The sequence below is a fragment of the Sphaerodactylus townsendi genome, linkage group LG09 (genome assembly GCF_021028975.2).
Source record: "Sphaerodactylus townsendi isolate TG3544 linkage group LG09, MPM_Stown_v2.3, whole genome shotgun sequence".
Lineage (NCBI taxonomy): Eukaryota > Metazoa > Chordata > Lepidosauria > Squamata > Sphaerodactylidae > Sphaerodactylus > Sphaerodactylus townsendi.
The window spans coordinates 44,535,801-44,547,595 of record NC_059433.1 but is presented as its reverse complement, the minus strand read 5'-3'; the positions used below and the strand labels follow the sequence as shown (position 1 = coordinate 44,547,595).

The following is an 11,795-nucleotide window of genomic DNA, read 5'->3' as shown; positions in this document are numbered from 1 at the left end:
CAGAAATCACCTTTTTGTATCAATTCAGTGTACACAAACCAGAAGAGCAGTTCATTCATGGTATTTCTCACAATGCTATCTAAGGCTTCTAAGAGAACTCTGTGCTAACAGGAGAAGAGTGGCCATTAAGGATACTGGAAATAATCTTGGTGGTCTAATGGCTTGGGGATTCCCCCAGTGAGACCACCTAAACCCCACAGGGATTCAGAGATTTTTACCCCTGTAATCCACCCCTGACTAATGATCCTGCTTACAAAACAATAGGAGGTGGTGCTACCATAGTGATAAAGTACCTTCACCAAGCACAGAACATGAATGAGTAATAGACATGCCACTTTAAAGGAATCTTGGCTGCCTTGTGTTTTATAAACAAGGTCTTCTGGGATCATCTGGCACTAGGCTCTTCTCTTCCCAGAACAGTCTCCATTAGCTAGCTGAGATGACAAAATGCCAGGGGACTAGCTGTGAATATATGCTTATCCAGTCCAAAGTTTCATGAGTTCTCAAGTATACAGCTTTGAAGTATAAACACAGGATGTTAATAGATCTGGGATCTTTGGTGTAGAGTGTTCATTATTTTGATATTTCTTTTATTTAAATTTAAACCCTGCTATTCCATTTACCTCACAAAAAATGATTTCACTAGCAACTGTGCCACCTTCTTCTGCATTCAGCTAAAATTGTGCATGAAAAAGGGACGTGACATCATAATTATCATGCTCCTGAAGACAAAAAAATCTGTTAATTTATGTATCGCCTTCTGCGATATTTTAGCTCTCATATGCTATTACTGAAAGCTGTTCTCAGAATGGCCACACTGAAATTTCTGTAAATAAGTGGGTTCTCAAATAAAGGTTATCCTATTAAGTGCTAATTTTACATTGCCAGTCTGGTCTTATGATTGACTTTTTACCAATGGATTATGAAACAGTAGACATCTTGGGTAAAAGTCACCCCAACCTAACTTCACTCGATATTGAATCAAATGTATCAAGCAGCAGTTCTTGTTTTAGAAATGGTCATATTGAAGTTAAATGATGGCTGCAGCAATGACATACAGCCTAAGTAGAAAAATATCAAGAAAAAAGCTCATCCCACCCATGCACCCCACAATCTTTTGATGTCACACTTACCTGAGAATCAAGTAATGAGAGAACAAGGCTCCAACCCTGAGGACACTTTCCTGGGAGTAAGCACTAATTAATTACATAATCCTTACTTGAGTACATAATCCTTGAGTACATAATACTTGAGTACATAATCCTTACTTGAGTAGACCTGCTTAGGCATGCAAATAGTATACAGCATTACAGCCCAATTCAAAGGGAGGGGTGTCCAGGGACACCACCAGAGTACAGCCTCCAAAGAGGATGAAAGCCCATTACCGATGCCACCCTTTTTGTCTGTGTAAGTCTGTGCCACTAAATGGAGCATTCCTGGTTCGAAACCCCTTTGGGACTCTGCCCCTGGGAATGCCTCTGGATCCATGCTGGCATGACCTCTTATGGCCCAGAAGCAGGGGCATACTGCCCATGGGGATATGGGGTATCCCATGTCCCCGGGTGCATGCCATTTCATCATGTTGAGGGGTGCCGACTGCTGGCCCTATCCCTGCACCTGGCCTCTCCCATGGCGCAGTGACCCAGCTGGCACCCGATGGCTGCACTGTGCTGGGGCACCACTCACCAGCCAAAGTATGTGCCATGGCCACAGACCAGCTCCTGCCTCCCCAAGGAGGTTGGGGAGGGCAGGAACTGGCCTACTGCCATGGTGCCCACCTGAGCTGCCTGCTGCTGAGCCCCCCCCCGGCCTTAATGCAGACAGCTCCTGCCTTCCCCCAACAGCGCCTGCCTGGACTACCTGTTGCCGAGCCATGCCCTCCCAGCCTCCCTGCAGGCTTGCTCCCCGCCCTCCCCAGGCCCTGGGGAGCTGACCTGCAGGGAGGCCAGGGTGTGTGGCTCAACAGCAGGTGGCCCAGGCAGGCACTGCCTGGGGAGGGCAGGAGCCAACCTGCAGGAAGGCCAGAGGCATGGCTCAGTGGCAGATGGCCCAGATGGGCGCCCTGGTGGCAGTCTACCCCAGGAGCTGGCCTGCTGCCGTGGCACCCATCCAAGCCTCCCTCAAGCCCCGGCCTCCCTCAGCTTTCCTGCTGGCTCCAGTAAGTGGGGTGCAAAGGGTGTAGGGAACCAGTCATGCCCCTAGGTGCCATTTAGGCCCTGTACGCCACTGCCCAGAAGTGTCAGCATGGCAGGAACTAATGCAACTGATGATCTTATTGGGTCTTTATACAATCCAAAGAGAGACCAACCATATGTATAAGAAAACAGCACACACAACAAAGCTTTGGTTTCTCTTTTCACTGCAAAGTACGAGACCACTGTTCAGTTCCCATTAGCAGTGGGAACTGTTACATTGAAAGGAAAAGACAAAATTTCAGTGATGCTTACGGTTGACTCCCATATGAATATGTCTCTCTTCTAGCATTAAGTCTTCGAATTACCCATGCTAAGTACACAGAGAGAGACAGTTAAGCCTTCTGGAGTGCTTTACTTATCAAACTATGTAAACATTATTTTACAAATGACAAATCTGCTTCTTTTCTTACACTAACCAAAAAACATTTGCCGCAGTAAAAATTGTCCAAATGAATGATTTAAAAAAGCTTTATGCTTCTTACTTTTATGGATGGGTTTCCTTTAATTGTACTCTCCAATTGCCCTTACAACCTCTACAAATGGTAAATGTCAGAATTGATCGGATGGAAACTTGTTAATTCTCTTAATTGATACTTCATTCATCCCCCCAAATTTTCTTGTTCGCATTCATTTAAATGTCAGTCATGTTTTACTTTGATGACACTCAGAGAGTGCTGTGAAACTGATGAGTTCTTCTTCTTCCTAGCGTTGTCCCACTAATGCAGGGTCCACTAGTGTTGTCCCACTAATGCAGGGTCCACTAGTGTTGTCCCACTAGTGCAGGAGAACTCCTCAGAGTCCAGACCACTAGCAATTACTTAGCAACTGAGGGAGCAGATAAAGAAGAAGGTTGGCTGGAGGGAGAAGAAGCAGAAAAAGGGACAGGCCATGGAGGATTTCAAGGAAGGAAAAGTTGAGATAGTAAGGGAAGGCAAATGAGAGGCTACCAATAAGTTCATACATATTCCCTGCCTATATGAACTATATACTTTTTCCCATTTTATCCTGCTGCTTGATTTGATGGTATTATTTTTTACTTTAGAAATTTGTGGCTACTGTCTTTAGCCAAAAACTTTTCATATGAATGAATAGCGTAGCCTTTATTGGCATAACAAAAAAACACGACTAACATAAATAATATTAAAACAGGGGATAAAACTCCTGTAAATACAAATAAATTAAAAACTCTGAATTATTTCCATGAGAAAATTTGCTACCTCTCCACAAAAAGAAGAATTGGAATTATTCAACAGGAGAAATAATCTGAACAAATCTGTTAACTTGGGTTGAAAAAGAGGAGATAAATTAACATATTTGAATCTAATTTTGGCAAATCTAGTACAATGTAATAGCTGGTGAGCTAATGTTTCAATTTGATTGGAATTACAACTGCATAACATCTTATATTTTTTGAGATTATTAAACCTGCTGTTTAGCAAGGCAGATGAAATGACATTAAATCTAGTAGTTGAGAGAGCTCTCCTTGAGCAGGAATTGGTTAAAGAATATAAGTAATGGCCCATCCGTCCCTGCTCAGATGAAATTAAAAATTCCAAGGGAGAGCAGGTTTGTTTGGCTGCTAGAGATAGGTTAGCAAATTCCTAAAATGTCTAAAAGCCGACATTTTAATACTTTATATGCTTCTGAATAGGAGAGAGGACAGAATAATTCAAGAGTTAATCCAATAAATACAATTTTCTTTTCTATCGTAGAAAACCAGGGATTAACCTATGTGTCCGAAAGTATTAGGGAAACATGATTGGATTGTAGGTAATGAACACACAGCAGGAACCTAAAGGTCCCTTGAAGGGGAGACACCATAATCACGAATGTGGTTTACCCAGGGTGAGGCTCATCCATTGCAATCTGGGTGGGCTGACCCTTGCGATTTCCCCAAATGTAGGAAACTCAACTGAAAAATATTTCATTTGTGTGTATGTAGTGTGTATGTTTAGTCTCCTTGAAAAAGAGGTTTTCTTTGGTTTTCTCTAGTCTGGACTTATCGTAGAATCATAGAATCATAAAGTTGGGAAAGACCACAAGGGCCATCAAGTCCAACCCCCTGCCATGCAGGAACAGACTATCAAAGCACCCCTGACAGATGTCTATCAAGCTTCTGTTTAAAAACCTCCAAGGAAGGAGACTCCAGTACACTCTGAAGTGTATTCCATTGTCGAGCATCCCTTGTCCTAGTTTCTGGAGCAGCAGAAAACAAGCTTGCTCCCTCTTCAACATGACATCCCTTCAAATATTTAAACATGGCTAAATAGTTAAATGGAATATCTTAATTCCATTGAGGAGGAGGAGGAGGAGGAGGAGCCCCCTTTCTCTCCTGTAAGGAGACTCAAGGGGGCTTACAATCTCCTTTCCCTTCCCCCCCACAACAAATACTCTGTGACATGGGTGGAGCTGAGGGAGCTCTGAAGAGCTGTGACTAGCCCAAGGTCACCCAGCTGGTATGTGCTGGAGTGCACAGGCTAATCTAGTTCCCCAGATAAGCCTCCACAGCTCAAGTGGCACAGCGGGGAATCAAACCCGGTTCTCCAGATTGGAATGCACCTGCTCCTAACAACGAGAGATTATAGTCATCTACTGTAACATTAATGTGTTTGGAAGGATTTTTTTTAAAAAAATTAAAAAATTAAATTTTCACTCTATTAGATTAGAACAGGGGTAGGGAACCTGCGGCTCTCCAGATGTTCAGGAACTACAATTCCCATCAGCCCCTACCAGCATGGCCAATTGGCCATGCTGACAGAGGCTGATGGGAATTGTAGTTCCTGAACATCTGGAGAGCCGCAGGTTCCCTACCCCTGGATTAGAATATAATTTCTAGTTTGAGAGAGCCACTGTGATACAGGAGTTAAAGGGTCATAGAAGATCCATCTTCAAAGTCCTAGTTTACCATGCAGTAAGTGGTCAGGGCATTTCTTATCTCTCAGACTAACTTATTTCATAATGATTGAATTGTTATGAGGATAACATTTGGGAAGAAGGAATCCAGACTTCCATTTCCACTGGACTTCTGCAAATTGTACATCCCTGTCCACAAATTCAAGGCAGCTGCAGCATATGAAAGTAAGGCTAAAGCTTCCTGCTGTCCAGGCTAACAAAAGAAAAGTGTGGTGTAATGGTTAAGAGCAGGTGGACTCTAATCTGGAGAGCTGGGTTTGATTCCCCACTGGTTCATATGAGCAGCGGAGTCTTATCTGGTGAACCAGATTTGTTTTCTGACTCCTACACATTCATACTTAGTGACCTTGGGCTAGTCACAGTTCTTCAGAACTCCATTAGCCCCACCTATCTCACAAGGTGTCTTTTATAGGGAGAAGAAAGGAGTTTGTAAGCCCCTTTGACTCCTTACATGATAGAGTCATATACAAGGGTATAAATCCAAACCCCTCCTCCTACTCTTCTTCTTTTTTGTGTGGTCACCCAAAATGAATGAAATATAGCTCTGAAATTACATATATCCTTGGAATCAGAGATACTGTCTTTCAAGGATTGGTTGTGCTTCCTGCTGGTTCCTCAATAGTTTTCTCCTGACAACTATTATCACTTCAGTTATCTTGAAAGAGCTGCCTTTCAAGCAGTTCCTTCCACTTATTCTCAGTGGGGATACAGCTCTGCCAGTGTTTGCTGAGAACTATATTTGGCAGGCCTGTGTTACGGAAAAAATAGCAAATCACCTTGTTTGCCTCTCTACTCATGCTTCAGAAAACGTTTCTCATGGGCTGTCTAGGAATATTGAATCTTAGAGGCCAATATCTTCTGAAGTAAGGTACCTTAGTAAAAAAAATCAATGAGAAAACCAATAGAGAGAGAAAGAGAGAGACTTCTGAAAGTAAAGTTACAAAATATGTTTTCACAGGTTTTGGAGAAGGTGAATCATTTCTAGTTCTCACTATCAATTTTTCACACAAACAAAAGATTGCTCTAAGATGTGAAACACTGTCATTTTAACATGTGAACAGTGAAACAAAGTACAGGGAAGGCTCTCAGAGAACCATTTCATACTAATATTTTGAAATCTAGTTCATGAAGTATTAAACTAGCTCCTGTCTATTATCAAGTATAGGCTACAAAGCTAAACAACTCAACTACGTTTTACCAGATTATGAAAGATGTCCAGTGGCGTACGGCCCAAGGGACAGGGGGTACCTTCTGTCCCTGGGTGCCACTAATCTGGTCACATGGGTGCACAAAATTAGCTGCCCATGTGACCAGGAAGACGGCAAGGCAGCAGGAAGTCATCATCAACATGGGTGGGGCCAAGGAAACCCAAGGATACTGCCCCCCAAGCCTTGCCCTGGCTCCGGGCTCCCAGCTAACAGCTGGCAGTCCCTTCTGCCCTTCCCTCTGGGAAGAGCAGAAGCAACTGAGGCTCCATCCTCATCTCCTTTGCTTTTGTAAGCATGGGGCTGGGTGGAGGGGTGGAGCCCTGCCCCCATGCTTGTAAAAGCAAAGGAGACGAGGACGGGGCCTCAGTTGCTTCTGCTCTCCCCAGAGGGAAGGGCAGAAGGGACTGCTGGCTGCCAGCTGGGAGTCGGGAGGGAGGGGCTGGGCTGGGGGCTCAGTGGTCTACCGCCCTGAACCCTGCCTCCCTGAGCATAGCAGGACGGGCGCCCAGAGAATGGCTGTCTCCAGCTGCCATTTTCCCACCATACACCTCTGAAGATTTCCAAATATACCCAGCAACCAAGAGAGGAAAGGAAAGGAAAAAGAAAATAAGTTAACAGTGTTAAAAAGGCCTTTTCCATACATATTTTTTGGACAAATGCTATTGTTTATTTTAGTTTAACATGGGTTTTTCCTCCCCTATCTGTTTGGTTCTGGAAACATTTTCCCTTCATTTTTCCTCTGTGCTTTCCTCTGTGTTTTCCTAGAGATGGTGCTTGTTTCCTTGTATGCCTTGGTTTAAGCTGTATTCTTGAAAGGCATTTTATATGTAAACTGGTTTGAGTCTCCAATGTAAAAGAAAAGCAGGGTACAGATTTTTAATAAATAATACAATAAATACATTTACTAATAAAATTAATTATTTGATTGTCTTCTATTTTATTTATTTGCAAAACTAAGCACCATATAGAATGCATAAGAAAGCAGTCCCTAGAAAGTAAATGTAATGTAATCAACAAAAGCAAAAATATGAAACATATGAAGCAACAAACAAAATATGAAGGAACAAACTGAGAATGTCGAATTAAAACCATAGCAACTTAAACATGGAGTAGCTAAAACAAGTATGTTTCGGGGGGGGGGGGGTCAAACAAGGAAAGAGAATCAATTGACTAAACAGCAGCTGGAAAGAATTCCATAAATAGCAGAAAAGATATAAGGAGGTAATGAGTGGCAGAGAATCAAAACAATGCAAAGACCAAGAATTTAAGTATGAAGAAGAAATGATAACCAGTCTAAAGGAAACAACAACAAAAGGGTAAATATAATAACTCTAAATGCCTCATCCAAATCTTTGGGTCCTGGGGGACAAAATATTTACATCTTTGAAATGAATGGGCTTTAAAAATATATAACAATATTACATTGCATCCTATGAAAGCAAAAGCATCCTCACATAAACTTATACCAATTGCAGCTAGAGTTGGAAATGAAAGTTTATACATATGCATTTGTATATAGCAGGATTACAGAGATGGATAGTAACTTAAAATACAAGATTTCACAGCCTATTCACTAACGTAATTTCAAAAATTTCACACAGGTCCATTTAAAATAATAATTTTTGCTGTACTTTATACATATTTCAGAGGAAAATACTAAAAGTGAAGTAATAAACCTGAGAAAATACCCAAGGGAGAAATCCTGGTTCCATTAAAATCTACAAGATATCTCTCATCTATTTTGTTACTAAAATCTCCCCTTCTTTTAGTATCAATCATTTTAAAAGTCTGCAAATGCATGACATATCCATTTATTATAAAGTAGTGGTAGCAATTTTCATATTAAAGGCTAAACAGTGTATCAACACTGTCTTCTATATACCTTTCACTACAACCTTCATTTTTAAAAAACAGGGGTTATCAATTTCCTGAATCACTGTAAGTTCCCCATGTAAATGAGGCAGTGTGTAAACAACACATCCATTAACTTGAGTGTCTTATTATTAAAATCACTATCTTCAGGGCTTTATGTATTATAATCAATGTTCCATGGTGGGTCTATCAAAATTTTACAAAATTTTACAAAAAAGTAACCCTATGTGTACATGCTGTAATACGCAGATTATGAGGAAAATGAACATTAAAGTTGCTGTGATTACAGGAAATATTAAATTAGGCATTCCGCCTTTTTGTTCTGCATCTTCTGCCTACTATGTTTAAGACTGTGGTTGAACAACTGTGGATATGAATAGTAGTGAATGGCCAAGAGACAAATGAAAGGAAAGAAAAAGAAGTATATTCATGTATCCAGCCACTCACCAAAATGCTGCAGGAAAAAACCCACTTTTTATGTCTCTGTTTCTGACATTTCTAAGGAAAAATACATGCATGGAGAAATTTCCAATTTTCAAAACTGCATCAGATTTACTAATATGTTGAGTGGTAGCTAAAGGCTGGCAACCTGTGGGGGAGGGGGCAAAAATGGGGGGGGGGATTGCGTGACGTTGGCAGCGTGACATAACTTCTGGTAAATACCCAAACCTAGAAAGTTGCTCAAATTATATTCTGCCCAAATTTTACAGCATCACTTCATTACCATGCTGGAGAAATGACATCACTTCTAGGTGTTCACTAGAAGTGATGTTTCGTCACTGGCAAAGAGCTTTTTTAACCATTTTCCTCCCAAGAGGTCTCCCTAATGCCTGATGTAGAACTAGGGAAAATGAGGCTTAATTTACCTTTGGCTACTGCCTGGAAGGCCTTGGACCTATACTCTGACATGGGTCAATTATGTTACTTCTAAACCTAGCTAGGTCCAAGGTCACCATATTTTGTGAATTCTTAAAATGTGCTCCTGGTTTGTTTGTTTGTTTGTTTGTTTGTTTGTTTGTTTGTTTGTTTGTTTTAAAACTTTCATGAGAAACAGCAGTTGTCAAGAACAGTTGTCCAGAACATCCTTGCTAGTCTAATGGTCAGAGTGAAAAAGGAAGACTATGGAAGCACCATATACATGACTTTTAAAGACAGGGTCAAGAACAGGTAATGTCAACACTTCTGCTAGAGCAGTGGTTAGAGTTGATTTTGATCAGATAAGGGGGGTCAAATGGGGGTAGGGAGCAGGGGCGTAATGAGGCAGCCCTGGGCAAACTGTAGCCCTGGGCAAACCCTGAGTTGGATGCCCCCCCCATGGGCGACCACTCCACCACGACAAAAAAATTTTGCACCAGGACATTTCTGTTTCCAATAGGAGATGGGGGCTACAGTTTTGAGGGTCCATAACTTTGGCCCCCCTGAACCAAACTGCACCAAACTCTGGGGGGGCCATCATCTCCAGATGATACCCTGAAATTTTGGTGCCAATACAATACATCCAAAAATGCACCCCCTGCAGGAACATCCTAGAAATTTGCCCAAGAATCTTTGTTTTGCATTGAGTTTTCTGCATTGCTGTCAATGGGGGTTGCAGGCTGTGGGAGGCACATTTCTGAAGGCACAGTCTCAAAACTTTCAGGGCCTCATCAGGAAACTGCCCTAATGATACCCCCCAAGTTTGGTGCAGTTTGGTTCAGGGGGTCCAAAGTTATGGACCCTCAAAACTGTAGCCTCTATCTCCTATTAGATCCCATTGGAAACAATGGGGGATAGGGGCACCCCCTTTGGGAGTCCATAACTTTGGACTCCCTGAACGAAACCTCACCAAACTTGGGGGGTAGCATAAGGACAGTCTCCTGATGATACGCCGAAATTTTGGTGCTGCTAGCCTAAAAACTGCGCCCCCTGCAGGCCAAAAATGGAAAACCACTAAAATACCCAAAAACGAACCCAGCATTTTGATGCCCCCCACAAGGTGATGCCCTGGACAGCTGCCCACCTTGCCCAATGGGCATTATGCCAGTAGTAGGGAGGCCCCAGAGACACTGTCAAGAATAAAGAAGGCAACATCTTGCTGGGACTGTAGTCAATGAGAGGTAGCCACAGTCCCTTACTTGTGGTGCAGAATAGTCAGTGTAGAATTGTCCTGGTAAAAGAGTGAAGACGAGAGCAAATAGAGGGAAAATGAAGAGTATCTGTGTCCAGACAGCTAGTCATTTTAGTAGTAGTATCAGCAGCAGTAGCAATAGTATTTATAAGAAATTTAAAAGAATTTGAATTTATACCTTGCTTCCTCTCTCTACAACAGATGCCTTGTGAGATAGGTGGGGCTGAGAGAATGTTCAAGAACTGTGATTAACCCAGGGTAACCCAGCAGGCATCATGTGGAGGAATGGGGAATCAAACCCAGTTCTCCAGATTAAAGTCCACCTGCTCTTAACAACTATATCATTAATTAAACCATTATTTTTCTAAATATTCAGTGTGGCCATGTTCTTAACTAAAAATAACTGAGAAAACAGGAGAGGGGAATTGTATTGTCTCTCAAAGATAAAGGGGTGGGATGCATGGTTTGTCCCCAGATTGGTTCTGCTCTTTCATTTGTTCTCCATCAGTCAGCAAAAGGAGAAAAATGTGGGGGTAGTATTCAGCAGACAGTTTTCTACAAGTTTCTAACACCAATCCTTTTCTATCTTAATAAGGCAAAAAAGGAATGCAGACTTGTTAGACACTGCTAGAAAATTTCACTGAGGTCTAGGAAGCTTGAATCAGAAAAAGATGGGGCTTAATGATGTAGTACATATTGAAAAGCATTTAAAAGTCAACATTTAAGCAGATATGTCTTCTGATTGAGGCTGGAAGGGCTTTGAAACACGGGAACCAAGATATTCAAATATGTTCTATCTTGCTGCATTCAGGGCATTATTGGTCGGTGAAAGAAATTATTGCTGACATCATAAACACAATTGCTCTGTGTACTGTAGAATGTGCATGAAAACAGATTGTAAGAATGAAGTGGGGATAGCAAAAAAAAAAGTCCAAATGGTTGCATGTACTGCAGTTCAGATCCATGCTTAATAAGACATTGCATGTTGATGATTAGAGAGGAGGTGGAGCATCCATCTAGGGTGTACTATTTAAAAAAGCAAGTCTGACATGAACATGGAATACAAGTTCAAAAAGTGTTGCGGCAGGGTCTATAAAGAGTGTTGGGAGGGGGGGGGAGCTTACAGAAAATGAAGATTACCACTCATGCTACACAGAATCCCTCCAAGAACCACCCAGTTCATCATTCTATATTTTTTGGGATTTTGAGAATATGCAGGAGATGGGTGAATATGTCCCTAATTATGCATTTGCTGCAGTTTTAAAAGAAGATTCTAAATAGTCTGCAGCTGGTCAATCAAGGGAGTTTACCAGTAAAGCATGCCTTTATCAGTTCATTAAAATATTCACAAGAGATAATACTGCAGATCCGTAACTGATAATGCCAAAGGCTATAATTCTTCTTTATTCTTAAGCGACTGATCGTAGAGAAGCTTAACCTTCAACTGGTTGGAGCTGAAGGAAAGGTGATGTAGGTAATGATAAAAAGTCTCAACATAAA

The 11,795-nt window shown here is 41.7% G+C and overlaps 1 pseudogene; it reads left to right on the top strand.

Moving 5' to 3' along the window:
- Positions 1-4,002: 4,002 nt before the first annotated feature.
- Positions 4,003-4,109, top strand: LOC125439536 (annotated as a pseudogene).
- Positions 4,110-11,795: the final 7,686 nt, after the last annotated feature.